The sequence below is a fragment of the Narcine bancroftii genome, chromosome 6, assembly GCF_036971445.1.
Source record: "Narcine bancroftii isolate sNarBan1 chromosome 6, sNarBan1.hap1, whole genome shotgun sequence".
Classification (NCBI taxonomy): Eukaryota; Metazoa; Chordata; class Chondrichthyes; order Torpediniformes; family Narcinidae; genus Narcine; species Narcine bancroftii.
Window position 1 is genome coordinate 147,268,609 of NC_091474.1, and position 18,605 is coordinate 147,287,213.

Genomic DNA, 18,605 nt, shown 5'->3' on the forward strand with positions numbered 1-18,605 from the left:
CTCCTGGTCGTCCCTGATTTCCTTTATTTCGGGCATTTTTGTGCAGATTTTCCTCCCAAAAAGTACTTCTGCTGGACTTTTTCCTGTGGTTGCATGAGGCATTGCCCGATAAACAGCTACATAGGATAGCAATGCTTCTCTCCAGTTCTGTCCTTCTGCATGAGCAATCCGTAATCGTTTTTCGATGGACTGATTTTGTCTCTCAACTTCCCCATTGGCTTGCGGCCATTTAGGAGTTACCTTATGATGGTGGATACCTGTGGTCCTCATGTATTCAGCAAATGTCTCTGAAATGAACTGTGGACCATTGTCAGAGTATAGCGTAACAGGCAATCCATATCTCGCGAAGATCTCTGCCAATGTTTGTATTGTTTTTTCAGTGGTCGTTGACCTCATCACAGAGTACTCATAGTATCTGCTGTAGTAGTCCACCACTACCATGATTGACTCACCAGTTGGTAAATGTCCGAGAAAATCAACAGCTACATCGATCCACGGTCCTGTCGGGAGTTGCGTACTCCGGATCGGCCCTGGAGGATTACTCCTACTTGTGAGTTGACACCCATGGCAGGTTTTGACGAATTTCTCTGCGTCTTTATCACAACCTGGCCACCATGCTTTACTCCTGAGGTTTTGCTTGGTACCAACAATACCTAGGTGTCCTTCATGAGCCTTCAGTCTCAACCTCTGTGGTATCACCAATCTACACCCCCTCAATACACATTGCCCGATGCAACAAAGTTCATCTCTAATGGGAATATATGCCTTGTGAATTCACTTGTCCCATTGTCCACTTTGGATACATTCTCTAACTTCCATGAGTTCTGAGTCATGTTCGGACTCTCTCTCGACTTCCCTCGTTGTCACAGCTTCCGGTGTCGACTGAATAGCTACAAAGCGTACAAAACTCTCTGCTTCTGTCCCCAATTCTGACTTGGATTGTGGGCATCCATTTTTCAACAATCCGGACAGCAGATAAGCAATGTTTGCTTTCCCGGCAATATGAACTACTCTGTACTTGTACGGTTGGAGTCTGAGCACCCATCGTTCTGTCCTGGCACACGGTTTGGACCTGGCGGCATAGATCACCTCCAATGGTTTATGGTCCATGATGAGTTCAAATTCAATGCCATACAAATATGCATGGAATCTCTCGCAGGCCCATACAAGTCCGAGTGCTTCTTTCTCTGTCTGAGAATATCTCCTTTCCACATCTGTCAAAGATCTGCTGGCATAGGCAATGATTCTTGGTCCCACATCACGCATCTGGACCAACAGGGCTCCTAAACCAACAGGACTAGCTATGACTTTGGTTGGTGCAGCCGGATCATAATACCCAAGAGTATCGGCATTCATCAGACTTTGTTTCAGAGCTGTGAATGCTCCCTTCTGCTCAGAGCCAAAATGGAATGGTACACCTTTCCTGGTTAGTTTCCTCAATGGTTCTGCCAGTGTAGCAAAGTTAGGGATGAACTTTGCGCAATAATTAACCAATCCCAAGAAGCTCCTCATCTCCGTTGCATTCTGGGGTTCATGTGCATCTGCAACAGCTTTCACCTTGGCATCAGCTGTGTTCAGTCCTTCCCGTGTAAGCCTGTGTCCCATGAATTCCATCTCTGAGCCACCAAACTGGCACTTGTCTCCATTCATGGTGAGGCCTGCCCTCTGTAGTCTGGATAGCACACACCTCAACCGTCTGTCATGCTCTTCCTTTGTAGCCGCATGGACTATGATGTCGTCAGAAATGTTGGAAATTCCAAGAATGCCTTGAATCACTCAATGGATTTCGTACTGGTAGATCTCAGGAGCTGCATTGATGCCGAACAATAGTCTCTTGTACCGGTACAATCCACAGTGAGTCACAAATGTTGTCACGTCCCTGGATTCTGGGTCCAGCTCTAGTTGATGATAGCCCCATTTTAAATCAATTTTTGAGAACACCTGACTGGTTGTTAACTCCTGAAGTACTTCCTCCACTGTTGGTATGGGGTGTTGTTCTCGAATTATAGCTTAATTGGCCATCCTCATATCAACACACAGTCTTATGTCACCATTTGGTTTGGGCATGATCTCTACTGGGCTGACCCATTGTGTTGAATGTTCTACAGGTTCAATAATGTCTTGCTCGATCAACTCTTTGATTTTGGCCTCAACTTTCCCACGAAGTCCAAATGGAGTTCTGCGCACTGGTTGCGCCTTGGGTTTGAGCGTTTTGTCCACTGCTAGCTTTAGTTGTCGACCTTTCAGCTTTCCTACTCCCTGGAAAACTGCGGGGAATTCTTGCTTCATATCCTCGTATGACTGAACTGAATTGACACGAGCTCCAATATGAAGTATTGCCTGGTCTTGCTCCGTGCGTCTACTCAGCAATGGTTCTCCCCTCTCGTCTATGACAACAAACTCTGCTTCGGTGTACTTGTCACCAGCTTCAACAGTCGCAGTGAAACATCCAATGGTCTGCAATGGCTTGGTTGCTGTGTATGGATACAGTTTCTTTGAACACTTCTTTGATGTACAAATGATCTTTTTTCAATTTTTCCCATAAATGTCAGTCAATTACATTACTGTCACTGCCTGAGTCTACAATGACCAGAACTGTCACACCACCAATTATCACTGGGACCTTCTCGTGATGTACATTATTCAATGTAAACTGATAGTATTTCTGCCCATCCTGGTTGTCATCATCATCGTCACTTTCTGGGTCACCTTCTAAATGGCGAATAGTGCCTTTCTTTCCAGGATACTTTCCTTTCCCCCAAGCTTTGCCCTTAGAAGCTGTACTCTTCCCATTCTGGTTTGCATTTGACTTGCTTTTGCACTTCTTTGCAAAGTGGTCCTTACCTCCACACTTTCTACAAACTTTGCCTTTTGCTGGGCAGCATGGGTCTTTTCCAAAATTACCTCTGTTTCCACATCTGTAACACTCCAAGCCATGTGTCGGCATATTTCTTGGCTGGCTATGGCTATGTGAGAGCCTATTTACTTGTTGACCAACTTTGTCTTTACTGGGCTGGCTTGAGTTGTCTTTCAGTTTCATGGTATGAAATTTCCCCTCATCAACCTCTAATGCAGCAGCAATTGCTAAAGCATTGGTAAGTTTCAACTCACCCCCTTTTTCCAGCAATCGCCTTCTGAGTTTGTCTGATCTGCAGTGCTGCACAACTTGATCCAATAACTGGTTGTCCAAATCAGCTACCATGTAATTGCATCCCACAGCCAGTTGTCGCAATCTCGTCATGACTGGGCAACCGTTTCTTCATCTTCTTGTTTTGTCTTGCGAAACAAATGGCGTTGAAATGTAGCATTCGGTGTCACCACATAGTGTGCATTCAATGCATCTACGGCTTTCTGGTATTCCTCCTTCCTTCCAGTATTCGAAAGCATCTTAAAAGTTTCCCGAACTGCGGGTCCTGCGGTGAAGAGAAGTAACGCCCTCCGCTGCGCTTTCTGTTCCGCTGTACTGCTATCGAGAAATAGGCCACGACTGTCGGCGTAGGCTTCAAATTCTTCCAGCCATGCCTTCCACTTCACACTCACAGTGCTTGCATCACCCCTCGGGTCAAAATGAGGAACACCTCGAAGTGCTAGAAATTCAGCTTCTGTGACTGCCATGAAGAAAACCTTCCAGCTCAAAGCCACCGATTCAAAATCCAAAATGTTTATCACATTTAAAATCCAAAATGTTTATCCTCGTCGCCAATGTCACATTTGTGGCCCAAAATGTGAAATTAATAACACCATCACCACATGCTTTACCAGTTGAACATCTCAGTGTCTTTATTTTCCTGCTTCCCTTATTTCATCATCCTGTACCTTCCACCTCCAGTGCATACCATCTGACTTCCGGTCAGGTTAATACATATCATGCATATTCATTATCATGACACATATAACCATATACAGCACAGAACAGGCTTAAGGTGTGTTTTTGTGATCAACAGCATAACTGGAGTTTTCCATACTTCATCAAAAATTTTCAATATGGATTGAATGCTGAATCCTTTGGTGGCCCTCTTTGGTACAACAGGAGGGGAATAATTCTTCTTTATCTTTGGTTCAGGGTTCCACCTTTTCTTTTGCCTTTCTTAAACCGAGGGATGCTGCCCCACCTACTCATGATCAGTGGCTGTGTGACTTCGTGTCCTGTTTGAATATGGAAAAGATTTGTTATTCAATTAATAATTCAGATATAAGATTCCAGAAGTTATGGGGGTCATTTATGACTCACTATCTTACTTTATAACTTTGGTGTAATTAAATTGTTTGACTTGAATCTTTTCCATGTTCTTTATATTAATTTTTTTAACTTTCATTTTTATTTTAATACCAGTCATGTATAGCATCCAGCAATGTGGTTAGTTAAGGGGTTTGAGTTTTTCTCCTCTATTATTTTCTTTATTTCTTTTTTTTGTTTTATTAGTTTTTTAATTGAAAAAAGGTATGCTTAGAATATGAATTATGGATTTACAATATATGTATGTTAGTATTTTCAAAATATCTTATTTAGTTTATGTTACTGTCCATAATAAATATACAAAACAGCATAAAATACACCCAAAAGCGTTCAGGAAGCAAAATCTTTCTATCCAATGCTATTAACGAGTCTAACGATTTAGCTTTGGCATTCGATGTCACTGGCATTAACATAGCTGGGAATCAGGATCAACTGGAAACTCAACTGCTGCAGGCACACAAATGTAGTGGTTAGCAGAGCGCCTTGGGTACCCTCTGGTGAGTGAAGCAATTCCAGACACCAGAAGCCCTTTCCACCATCCAGTTGCCTGGATGAGTGCTGCACTAACAATCCTCAAGGAACTGGATCATATCCTGGACAATTCAATAAAGAAATGTGCTGGAGAAATTAGCAGGTCATTGGAAGTGAAGGGTAACTAATTGTAGCGACTACCTTCCTATTCACTGATATGGTTGCTCGGAGGCTAAGTTAGGGGTTTGTCTTTTCAATCATTTCCATGTACATTGCTGTATTCTCAGGCTCTCTTCCATTTTCCAAGTTGACATTATACATTTTTTTGCTACAGCTAAGGCTATCATAATAAATCTTTTTTGTGCTTTATCCAATTTGAGGACTAATTCTTTACTTCTTGTGTTACTTAAAAGAAAGATCTCTGGATTTTTTGGTGTTATTTTTTGTGATTTTATTTAATATCTGATTTAGATCAGAACATATTCACTTTCGTACATGCCCAAATTGCATGTATTGTCGTTACCATTTCCTTCTTACAGCAAAAACATCTATCTGATAATGTTGAATCCCATTTTTTTAATTTTTGAGGAGTAATATATTCCCTGTGTAACCAATTATACTGTATCATGCGTAACCTTGTGTTTATTGTATTCTTCATCGTTCCAGAACATAACTTTTCCCATACTTCATTTTTTATCTTTATGTTTAAATCCTTTTCCCATTTTTATTTAGGTTTATAGTTTATTTCATACTTTTCCTTATCTTGCAGCTTAATGTACATGTTTGTTATAAATCTTTTAATTATCATTGTGTCTGTAATCACATATTCAAAGCTGCTTCCTTCTGGTAATCTCAGTCTGTTTCCCAATTTATCCTTTAAATAAGCTTTCAGTTGATGATATGCAAACATTGTTCTATGTTTGTACTTCAACTGTTCAAATGTTAATAAATTATTACTGAAAAAAACAAATTTCTATTCTTTTGATTCCTTTTCTCTCCCATTCTCTAAAGAAAAGGTTATCTGTTGTAAAAAGGATTAATGGATTTTGCATCAATAATAATTTTGGTATTTGGTAATTCGTTTTTTTCCTTTCTAAGTGGATCATCTTCCATATATTAAGTAAATGATGCAATACTGGTGAGGTTTTATATTGCACCAACTTTTCATCCCACTTATAAAGTTTATGTTCCGGTACCTCCTCCCCTATTTTATCTAGTTCTCTCTTTGTCCAGTCTGGTTTTTCCCTTGTCTGGTAAAAATCTGATAAATACCTTAATTGTGCAGCTCTATAATAATTTCTAAAGTTTGGTAACTGCAAACCATCTTGGTTATACCTCTCTGTTAATTTATCTAATGCTACCCTCGGTTTCCTCCCTTTCCACAAGAATTTCCTTATTATTCTCTTTAGTTCATTAAAGAATTTCTCTGTTAAGGGAATTGGTAACGTTTGAAATAAGTATTGTGTACTTGGGAACACATTCATTTCAATGCAGTTTACCCTTCCTATCAACGTTAGCGGTAATTCTTTCCAATGTTCTAAATCTTCCTGCAATTTCTTTATTAGTGGCTGATAATTTAGTTTGTACAGGTGGCTTAAGTTATTATCTAACCTGATACCTAGTTATCAGATTGCTTGTGCTTGCCATTTAAATGGCGATTCTTTTTCAAATTCTGTATAATCCCCATTACTCATTGGCATCACTTCACTTTTCTTTGCGTTGCTCTTGTAACCCGATATTTCTCCATATTCCTTCAATTTCTTATGTAATTCTTTTATTGATATCTCTGGTTCTGTTAGGTATACTATGATGTCATCTGCAAATAAGCTGATTTTATACTCCTCCTTTATTTTTATCCCTTTTATTTTATTTTATTTTATTATCAGTTCTGCCAAAGATTCCATTGCTAAGGTGAACAATGAGGGGGATAGTGGACATCCCTGTCTAGTTGACCTACTTCATTTAAAGTAACTCGATACATATCCATTTACTGCTACCGTTGCCAACGGTCTATTATACAATGCTTTAATCCAATTAATATATTTTTCTGGTAGATTGAACTTCTGTAATACTTTAAATAAGTAGTTCCACTCTACTCTGTCAAAAGCTTTTTTTGCATCTAAAGCAAAAGCCACTGTTGGTTTCTTATTTCCTTGAACTGCGTGAATTAGAGACATTATCCACTGTTCGTCTTTTCTTAATAAATCCAGTTTGATCTTGTTTTACTATTTTTGGTACACAATCAGCCAATCTGTTTGCTAATAATTTTGCTATTTTATAATCTGAATTAAGTAGAGATATTGGTCTATATGATGCTGATGTTAATGGATACTTCCCTGTTTTTGGTATTACTGTAATTATTGCTGTCTTACATGAATCTGTGAAGTTTTGTGTTTCTTCTATCTGGTTCATTACTTCCAGGAGAGGAGGAATTAATAACTCTTTAAATGTTTTATAAAATTCTATTGAAAATCCATCCTCTCCTGGTGTTTTATTGTTCGGCAGCTTTTTTTAATATATCCTCTATTTCAAATGGTTTTATTAGTTTGTTTTGTTCCTCTTCTTGCAATTTCAGCAGTTCAATTTTAGCTAAAAACTCTTCTATTTTATCATCTTTCCCCTCATTCTCAGTTTGGTATAATTGTTCATAAAATTCCTTAAAGTTTTCATTAATCTCTGTTGGGTTATATGTAATTTGTTTGTCTTTTTTTCTTGATGCCAAATACAGTTCTTTTAACTTGTTCTTTTTAAAGTTGCCAGGCTAATATTTTGTGTTTTTTCTCCTAGTTCATAATACTTTTGCTTTGTTTTCATTATGTTCTTCTCCACCTTGTACGTTTGTAATGTTTCGTATTTTTTTTGTCCGCCAATTCTCGCTCTTTTGTTATATCATCCCTTTTTACGAGTTCCTTTTCTGTACTTACTATCTCCCTTTCCAACTGCTCTATTTCCTGATTGTAATCCTTTTTCCTCTTAGTTACATAACTTATTATCTGTCCTCTAATGAAGGCTTTCATTGCATCCCATAATATAAATTTGTCTTTCACTGATTCTGTGTTTATTTCAAAATATGTTTTAATTTGGCATTCAGTAAACTCTCTAAATTCCTGTCTTTTAATTAGCGTGGAGTTTAACCTCCATCTATATGTTCTTGATGGGATGTCCTCCAGTTCTATTGCTAATAACAGGGGTGAATGATCTGATAGCTTTATACTCCATTTTCCTAGCTCTCCCTTGAATATGGGCCGACAACAAAAACATATCAATCCTTGAGTACGTTTTATGCCTACTCAAATAATATGAATATTCCTTCTCTCTTGGGTGTTTCCTCCTTCATATATCCATAAGTTTCATTTCCTGCATTGATTTAACCATAAATTTGGCTACTTTATTCTTTTTGCTTGTCTTTTGTCCAGTTTTATCCAATATTGGATCCAAATTAAGGTTAAAATCCCCTCCTATCAATATATTTCCTTGTGTGTCTGCAATCTTCAAAAATATAACCTGCATAAACTTTTGATCCTCCTCATTAGGTGCATATATATTGAGCAAATTCCAAAATTCTGAGTATATCTGACACTTTATCATTACATACCTCCCTGCTGGATCTATTATTTCCTCCTCTATTTTGATTGAATATTTTTGTTAACTAATATGGCTACACCTCTAGCTTTTGAATTATATGATGCTGCCGCTATGTATCCTAGACAGTCTCTCTTTAATTTGTAATGTTCCACTTCAGTTAGATGCATTTCCTGCACAAATGCTATATCTATTTTCTCTTTCTTCAGTAAATTTAGTAGCCTCTTAATTTGGTTATGTATCCCATTAATGTTTATAATCATATAGTTCAATGTGGCCATCTTGTATCTTGCTTACACCTCTTTTCTGCTTCCTCGCCACCTCCATCCTTCTTTTTCCCATTTTCATCTCTTATTTTTCCCTTTTTAAACAGCACATTTACAACATAAAATACTCCAACAATTCCTACACCCAATAATACCTTAACCCCAAATGCTCCCCCCTCTCTGAGTTGCCCCTTATCCCTTGCCGGGCAACCACAACTCCCCTTTCCATTTGGATTGTGATCTTGCTCGCAAGCATCAACTGATTTTGCAGTGATGTTTATTCCCTCTCCCCCAACCCTCCCCAGAAAACACTTTTTTTAAAACACATATAACAAAGCTCTTTTTTCCCCCCCTTCCTTCCCTTCTCTTTTCCCTCTTTAGTTCTTTACGTATACATTGTTTTCACATCTTTATATATACTTTATCAACATTCTTCATTCTTGTTACATCTCTTTATCTCTTCTTCTCTCCTGCAAACGTTCTGCAAATTCTTGTGCTTCCTCCGGATCCGAGAACAGTTTGTTTTGCTCCCTGGGTATAAATATTTTAAGCATGGCTGGATATCTTAACATGAATTTATAACCTTTTTTCCATAAAATAATTTTTGCTGTATTAAACTCCTTCTTCCTCTTTAAGAGTTCAAAACTTATGTCTGGGTAAAAAATTATTTTGGATAATAATCCAATGGCTTATTACCTTCTCTAACTTTATTCCTTGCTTGCTCCAGTGTATTTTCTCTTGTCGTATATCTCAAAAGTTTTACTAAGATGGATCTTGGTTTTTGATGTGCCTGTGGTTTCAGAGCTAGTGCTCTGTGTGCCCTTTCTATTTCCATTTCTGTCGCTCCCAGGACCTTCGGGATCCATCCTTTTATAAATTCCTTCAAGTCTGTGCCTTCTTCACCCTCCTTCAGGCCCACTATTTTTGTTATTTCTCCTACTATAATTTTCCAACATATCAATTTTCTGAGATAACAACTCTTGTCCCTTTAATTTTTTTGTCATTTTCTTCCAATTTTTCTCTTAAGTCATTTACTTCCATTTCTACAGCTGTTTCTCGCTCTTCCACATTCTCTACTCTTTTCCCTACTTCTGTCATGACCAGTTCTAAACTTTGCATTTTATCTTCTGCTCTTTTGATTTTGCTTTTAATTGCACTAAATTCTAATGATAACCATTCTTTTAATGATCTCATTTGTTCTTCAAAAAAGGCTTTATCTATATTCTATCCATCTGTTTCACCTTCTATTTCTCTGTGAAGATCTTGACCTTCTTTTTCCTCTTCTGTGTTTGTACCTGTGTGAGTGTTTGTGTCTTCATCTTCTCTTTGTGTCTGTGTCTCTTTTTTTCCTGTTGAGTTGCTTATACCTTTGTTGGACCTCCTCTTGCTGTTGATCCTCCCCTCCTGGGCTGTCCATCTGTCGGGCCTCCTGCCGTTGATCCTCTTGTCGGTTACCCTGCCGTTTTTCTCCCTTGTCTGTTTCCTTGCTCCCTCCCCTGCCGCTATTCTCATCCTCCAGCTGAGCACCCTGGTGTCAGGCGTCTCTCAGCTGGTCACGCTGTGGCTGCCCACTCCTCTGCTGAGCCCCCCTCCCATCGGTGTTTTCTTGTTCCTTTGATTGAGCACTTTTGTTTGGCTCTGAGAGCCATTTTTGAAGTCCACATGTTGGTAGGTCATGACTCCGCAGGGCAGGCACCAACCTCTGGGATCGGGCGCTCCTCACCACCACAGCTCTCTGTTCCTTCATTCCAGTAAGGCCTTCTTCTTTCTTCTCTGGTGACTTTTTTTGGGTTGTTTTTACTTTCTCCTTCTTGGGTGCCATCTTCTTTCTCTTCTCTGTAACTTTATCTTCTATTTCTTACATTTTATATTTGTTGAGCTTTGTCTTTTCCTAACTTTTTTTCTGGAGAAGGCTAGTTTTACCCGGTTGGCCACTACTCCATCACATAACTGGAACATAGTCCTTAAAGCACTCAGGTGGTCTTCTCTCTGTCTTGTACAACCTCGGCGTGGTATGGTGTACTGATATTTGCTTGGAGCTGTTCTGGGTGGTTCCCATAGATAGTCAGGTCGACGATGCCACCTTTGCTGGCCTCCGGGGTTCTACGTGCTGGGCTCCTTATCGCAGTTACTGGGCTAACCGTTTCCACCCACTTTCACTTAGCCCAAGGGATTGGTTTGCTGTGGCAGGCCACGGCAGATCGGGTTGTACCTACTGCAGGTCATGAGGTAGTTCATGGATTTTAGTGTCAGAATATGGCCACAATTGGTCAATGTGTCATTTCCACAGTCTGTCTCCCACTAGGTGCTCAACTTTTGTAGGATCACCCCTACCACCCATGGGTCTTTGTATTGTCTGTGATCTTGTGCCAGTACTCTCTCATCCACTTCCAGTGCTCTTGGAAAAGTTTGTGGTGATGTTGATTTTTCTAAACTGAGGCCCAGATTCGAGTGAACTATGGACAGTCTTGTCCGCAGGTTGCAGTCAAATATTAATTCCGCTGGAGTGTGCTTTGTGGTGAAATGCTGTGTATTTTTGTACCCCAATAGGAAATCTGCAATTTTGTGAGTCCAGGAGGCATTTCGGAGTTTTTTGGTTTTTATTGCCTTTTTGAATGTTTGTACAAAGCATTCCACCTCCCTATAGTAGTTATATGACTGATATTGTTGTCGCACATAAATCTCTTAAAAGGTTCTGTTGTAAACTGGACTCCATTGTTCATGACCAATTCATGAGGTAGTCGTTATGTGGCAAACATGGCCCGAAGATGTTCAGTTGTAGTATCGGCTTTGGTGATTTTCATATGTGACTCTACTGGCCTTTTAGAATGTGCGTCCACCAATATAAGGAAAGTCTCTCCCATGAATGGCCCTGCGAAGTCTATGCGAATCCAATGCCAGGGTCTGAAAGGCCATTTCCTCGGCCTGCAGCATTTCTGGCTGCGTTGTCTGACGTACTTTGCATTCTCTCACTGTTGTTTCAATGTCTCTGTCTATTGATGGCCACCAAACATGCATCCGGGCCAGCACTTTCATTCGTGCCATTCCTGGATGGTGCAGCTCTGGTAATAAGGTATTTTGCCATTTGGCCAGGATAATTGTACAGGTCCCCCATAGTAAACATCCTTCTTCAATTGATAGTTCATGGTGGCGGGTGAAGTAAGTTTTCAGGTCTTCTGGTATGACCTCATCAGATTCTGGCCAAAAATTAAGGGAAACGAATAAGACTTTGCTTAAAGTTGCCTCCATTTTGGTTTCTTTGCTGATCATCTGAACCTAATGGGCAGTTGTTGAAGTTGTTCTTGGTTGATAGTTGCTGCCTCTGCCGTCCATTTAATAATTTCTTCTCGTTGTTCTGTCTTGGGTAGTGGTAAGAGTGATAAGGCATCCACATGGCTGCTGAGTGTTCCCGGTTTATGTTTTACCTTGTAGTTGTGTGTGGCTAGCGGCATGGCCCATCTTTGAATTCTGGCTGCCGCTTTGTGGGGGACCCAGAATCAAATTTAGAGGTTTGTTATCAGTGATTAGGGTGTTAAGTTCTTCGGTAGAGATATTGTTCAAATCTTTTTAGAGCAAAAATGATTGCTCATCCTTCTTTTTCCAGTTGTGGGCAATTGCATTCATTTATAGTTAATGTCCGCAAAGCAAATGCCACTGGTTGCTCTCCCTTCTCTGTAATATATGGGACAATGCTCCTTCTAGTCCTACTGGTGAAGCACCAAACCTCGTTTGGGTTGTAGAACCTCATTTGCTGATGTTAACATTTCCTTCAGTCGATCAACTGTGATTTTAGTTTCTGTATCCCAGTACCCGGTACCATTTTTGGTCTTTCTTGAGTAAGCAGTTTAGGGGCAGCACAGTGTAGACATGTTAGGGATATATTTGTGATGGTGATTTATTTGCCCTAGAAAGGACTGTAATTCTGACTTGTTGGTTGTATATGGGGCATTGTGAATGGCTTCTGTGGCTGCCGGAACCATTTGTACCCTATCCTTGTCGATTGTAAATCCCAAGTATGTCACTTAGGGCAGCATGAAGACCCACTTATCCTGTCGTAGTCTGCTTAAGACCTTTTCAAGGTTTTGTAAGTGTTCCCTGTCTGTTCGGCCCGTGGTGATGATATAATCAAGGTAACATCCCACTGCTATTCCATGTAGTAATTTGTCCATTGTAGCTTGAAAAATCGTGGCTGCTACTGAAATTCCACATGGATGCGTGTCTAGGTGACTAGTCCCAGGGGGGTATTGATTGTCACATATTCTCTTGATTCTTTGTCCAACTCTATTGTTGGTATGCCTGTGACAAATTAATTTTGTGATCTCTTGCCTTCCATTTAGTGCTTGGAATAATTCTTCTGCTTTGGGCATGGCGTGTTCTGGTTCCTTTAGTGCCTGGTTGATGGTGACTTTGTAATTGCCGCAAATGTGAATCTCACCATTTGCTTTGCAGGTATGATGGGTGCTATCCAATCACTGTATTCTGTTGGTTCTAATATGCCTTCATCTTTTAATCTATTTAACTCAGCTTCAATTTTTCCTTTCATTGCAAATGGAACGGTTCTGGCTTTGATGAACTTTGGTTCCATATTCTCTTTTAATTGCAGTTTGGCTTGAATCTCTTTGATCTTTTCCAATCCTTGTTGGAAAACCATGGCATGGTCATTGAGAATCTGGTTGAGTTCTGGCTATGTGTTGTCTACATCGTTTACATTCAGTATTGAACTGATTTCCACCCAGTCTAGGGTAATGTGTTGTATCCAGTTTCTTCCGAAAAGTGCTGGTCCCTGGTATCTATGATGAAGAGATGGTATTTTTGATTGTTGTTGCTTGTATTGTACCTTGACCGTACATTTCCCGAACACTTTAATTTTGTCTCCAGTAATGGATCTCAGTATTACTTAAGTTGTTTTCACTGGTAGATGTGGTAGAAAGTGTCACTTTAAATATAATGGCTTTAGAGACACTTCAGCCCCTGTGTCGAGTTCCATTGTCAGAGGTTTGTTGCTTATTTTCAGCTGAATATGATTTGCTGTGCTTTTCTCATGTATCTCTTGGATGTGTAAAACTTCAGCTCTTTTTGTTCTCAAAGCTGTTACTATGCTCATTGTTCGGGCTGATCTCTTTCTCTGCCAGTGCTTTGACTTCGGCTGGGTGCTTATCACAATTTGGAGTCCACCTGCGTTTTACTGTTTCATTAATTGGACCTTGCTTTGATAAGTCGCTTTTTTTTTGCAATGGTGGGATTTGGAATTTTTGAAGCAATAGTTTTCTGGGCGACGTTTGTACTTCCCACAACAGAAGCACTGTTGGCGGGAAAATATCCCGACCAGAAGGTCTTGTTGGCTTGCATCCAAATTTTTGTCTGCCAATTCCGAGCTGAAGGCAGATCTATAAGCGATGCCGAGAGTTACTTCATCATCTACTGCCATCAATTTCTGCTTTGCCTGGTGATCTGCCAACTCCATCACCAATCCGTCTCAAAGTGCATGAGTCAGAAACTGCTCAAAGTGACAGTGTTTGGACAGTTTATGCAGCGCTGGCAGCTATTCACTTACTGCTTCCCCAGCATTTGTTTCCTTTCATTGAACCGTTGCCTTTCTGCCATAACTGGTGGTCTGGGGCTTAAGTGGTGCCCCAGTGCTGTGCATAACTCAGTGTATGTCTTCATCCCTGGGTCCTTCAGGGACAGCAAAGTTTTAAGGAGATCAAATGTTTTGCTGCCCATTATATTGAGGAATAGGGCATGTTTTCTGTTTGCTGGGGCTCCAATAATATTATGGGCTATGCAGTAGTGGTTAAACTGTTCTACATAATTACCCCAACTTTCAACTGCTTCGTTCAATTCTCCGAACTTTCCCTCCACCATCTTGGCGTGCTTTAGCTTTGATCTTTTAGTGAGAACCCATGAAGCTCGTTAGGTAGTCACCTTTTACCTTTATCTTTTTGCTTCCTTCCCCCGGTTGATGCGTGGAGCACGTGTAGGTTTTGTTTCATTCCACATCATCACTTACACAATTAGGACTTGGAGACGTGGTGCTTTTCTCATTCTTTAATACTATGAGACTAACATGGCTATCTATCTATCTATGTGTGTATATATATATATATATATATATATATATATTTATGTGTGTGTGTGTGTGTGTATGTGTACACACATATCAGTGCATATATATGTATTTTTTTATATATACATACACATACATATTGGTGCATATATATACATACATATAGGTGCACATACATGTGTGTGTGTAACGCACGCACGCACATATGTATGAATATATAGCTCTGGGTGACATCATGATGTGGGTCTCATGATGTAAAGCAGGGCGGTCTTTTATACAACAATTGTAACACTTTTCGTGCTGCACATCTACCAAACCTTTTACTATATGTACTGTACAAGGGTAACCCATACTGCATAATTTAAAATGTTTGAAAAATACATATAAAATAAAACCAGGTGGATCATCAAGCTCATTTCAGGCTAAATTTTTGCCAACATAATTCCTCTCTGCCCTTGTGTATCTAACAATGCAACTTCCAAGCAAACAATAGAGAGAACAAAAATCCAAGATTTATTTTGTCTTGTACAAGACCAATGAAAAAAGTTAAAATACAAATGATAGCCAGAAAACATACCCACCAATACTCCAGCTGCCTTCTGTAGATGACACGCTGGTCACAATACAGAATTCAGTTGAATGTTTGCAGTTAATCCACCCCCATTATACATATCCTTTCACATCTCTTCAAAGTAGTTAATAAGGAGTTCGATATTATTTTTGTCTGTTTAACATATTAATGTAAATGCTACTCGTATAAAGTAGTGGCAGTTTTATTCATTTGTACTCCCAGTGTAAAACCTTGTTCTAAAGGAGTGAATAGACAAAAGTGCAAGAGAAACTCAGCAAGTCACACCACATTTATGTAGCAAAGATACATAACCAACGTTTCAGGCCTGAGCTGTTCATCACGGTATGAGCAAAAAGTAGGTATGTACCTGTTGTGTTTGGAAGAGTATCAGGTTTGGTAGGTCTACGGAGAGACAAGTCTAGACACAAGTGTTACCGGTAACTTTATTGAATGCACAGGAAATAAATGGGACAAAATCAAATGATACTTAATTACTCTTCTACGAAACAATTATAGGCATTAACATCAGACCCAGGTTGGACTCCAGCCTATCTTCTACACACTCATGCATGTGTACACATTCGACAGACAGGGACTTTCAAACACACATCCAATTCTCTGTACCATTTGGGGTGAGGCTCTCTGTAAGCCCTGATCTATCACAGTACCTCAGCTTGGCTTAAGTTTAGTGCACACTTTACCTATGACCCTTCCAGCAATATCCACGTAGCAACCTGGCATAGAGTGATGTCCAGGGTTAGGATTATGAGGCAGAGAGAAATAAATGCTATACACCAATGTTTTATACAGTTCTGTTGTCATGTCACTCACCTGAGTGCTACTGGTACCATGTAACCCAGTACTACCTTTGACTGGTCGGGTGGTTGACAACTAAACTGGTTCCCCCATTAGGCTTGCCTGGTGCAGAGGGTGGCTAGACACCCTGTAAGATGAAAACAAGGCCTGTCAAAGGGTGGACAAACCCTCTTGTCGGGTCAATAGTCATAAAGAAAACATGTGCTGTGAAGTGCAGAAAGGGCATCCCTTGCATCGAAGGTTGGTCTGGCCATTCCCTATAACAGAACATCCCCCAGCCGTCTTGGACCTCATCGTGCTGCTGGATCTGGAGGGGACATTGAGAGGGTGGGTTTGGACCTGAGCAACCCCAACTCACCTAAATCCATTCACACACGCTGTTCCTTTCTGAGGAATGGGGTGTCCTCTTATCAAATCCCACAAACTGACAAAAGAAATCATCGTCATCCTATGGGATGGATAGCCAGAAGATGCAGTTTTGAGCTGGTCATCTACCCAATGATGACCCTGAGTCATTTAAATGAGCCAACGGCAAGGTGTGCACTAATGATGGCCGGAATCCAACCTTGATTGGCATGTGATGCAACTTCCAAATAAGTTTCAGACATGGAGGACACATGATGATTCTCAATCCATAATAGTCCAGACAGAAAGGGAGGCCACCTGCATCTTCACAATCCACATTCAGCAAGAGGTCATGGGTGGAAATGGATGGGAGGGCAGAAGAGGAAAAGTTTGGGAAGTAATAGAGGAGAGGATAGCTCTCTGAATGGAGAGGGAAAGGGCGGGAGCTGGAGAAAAGGAGTCGGGGATAGTGAAAGAGAGGGAGAGAGATAGGGGAAGGGCCTATTGGAAACCAGAGGTTGATTGTAATGCCATCTGGTTGGAGAGTGCCTTGACAGAATATTATGTGTTCCTCCGATTTGCAAGGTAGCCTCAGTAAGGCAGTGCATGAGGCCATGTTCAGACATTGGTGTAGGAGTGGAACATGGAACTGAAATGGTTGGCCACTGGAAGGTCACTACTATTACAGCAGACAGCACGAAGGTGCTCAGTGCAACTATCAGTCTGTGTCCAATCTCTCCGATGATGTAGTGGAAGCCATAATGGGAGCACCGGATGCAATAGATGACCCCTGCAGATTCACAACCGAAAAGTTGGCTCACATGGAAGGACTATTGAGTCCTGAATGGAGGTATGTAGCACAAGTGTAGCATTTCCTGCAGTCACAGAGGTAGGTACCAAGCGGGCAATTGGTGGGAAGTGATGAATGGATGAGGGAGCCACAGAGGTACTGGTCCCTGCTGAAGGCAGAGAGGGGTGATGTGGTAGGTAAGGACAAGGGGAACTCAGTGCTTGTGCATCTTGGGGTGGAGGGGGCTAGGGCAGATGTGCAGTGAATGGAGGAGATGCTGGTAAGGATTGAGTTGATTGTGATAGAGGGAAAGCCATGTTTTTTGAAGGAGGACATATCAGATGATCTGGCATGGCAGACCTCATCTTAGGAGCTGATGTGACGGAGATGAAGGAAAAAAATCCTTTCAGGGAACAGGGTATGAAAAGGTGAAATTGAAATAACTGTGGAAGTTGGTGGATTTGTAGAAAACTTTCTACAATTTACAAATCAATCATCTACACCTCTTCACAACCTGTCCCCGTAAGGCTTTTATTCCTTTCTTTCTATTCCTCCATCACCGTCGCATCTGCTCCCAGGACGGGATCTTCCATTCCAGTTTATCCAAGATATTCTCCTTCAAGAAATGTGGCTTCCCCTCTACTATAACAGACATCAACTAAGACCTTACTTCCTGCATATCTTCCCTGGCCCGGCCTCTAGACTTGCATGGAAGTCTACCACTCCATCAGCTTCCACATCCCTTGCATCGAAGCTTGGTCTGGCCATTCCCTATAACTTCCACATCCAACATACTATCCTCTGCAATTTTCACCACCATGATCCCACTATCAGACACATCTTCCACTCTCTGCCTTCCACAGGGACCATTCCCTTCCTGACTTCCTCGTCCACTCACCCGTTCCCACCCTTTGGCACTTTGGTATCTATCCCTCTGTCAGCAGGAAATGCTACACATGCAAATATCTCCTCTAACACCATATGGGGCCCCAAACAGTCCTTGAAACTGAGGCAACACTTCACAAGAATTTTCGCATCTCTACTTTTGCTCTGCCCACTGTAATATAGGGGGTTGCCTCCCAGTGACAAAAAAATTCAATTCCAAACCCCACTCCCACACCATGACCTCCTGCACTGCCAAACTGAGGCCACCACAAACTGGAGAAACTATACTTAATATTCCGTCTCGGCAATCTCTAACCAGATGGCATTAACGGCAACCTCTCTGGCGTCCATTAGGCTCCTCACCAGTCTCACTCCCTATCCCTTTGACTTCTTTCCCCCAGATCCTCACCCCCTTCGCTCTCCATTCAGAGTTAACCCGCCCCCCCCATCACTCCCCAGTTTTTCTATTCTGCCTTCTGACCTATATCCATCTATGGCCTCATGCATGTGCTCCTCCCCCTATCTTTCCTCCCTCCTGCACCATTTTATTCAGGTGCTTGCCTGCTTTTTGATCA

General features: G+C 40.9%; 1 protein-coding gene across 1 annotated transcript in view; it reads left to right on the forward strand.

The window, feature by feature from the left end:
• cimip5 (ciliary microtubule inner protein 5) overlaps positions 1–18,605 on the forward strand; it is a 34,505-nt gene that overhangs the window by 2,576 nt on the left and 13,324 nt on the right. The gene's annotated exons all lie outside the window — the stretch shown is intronic.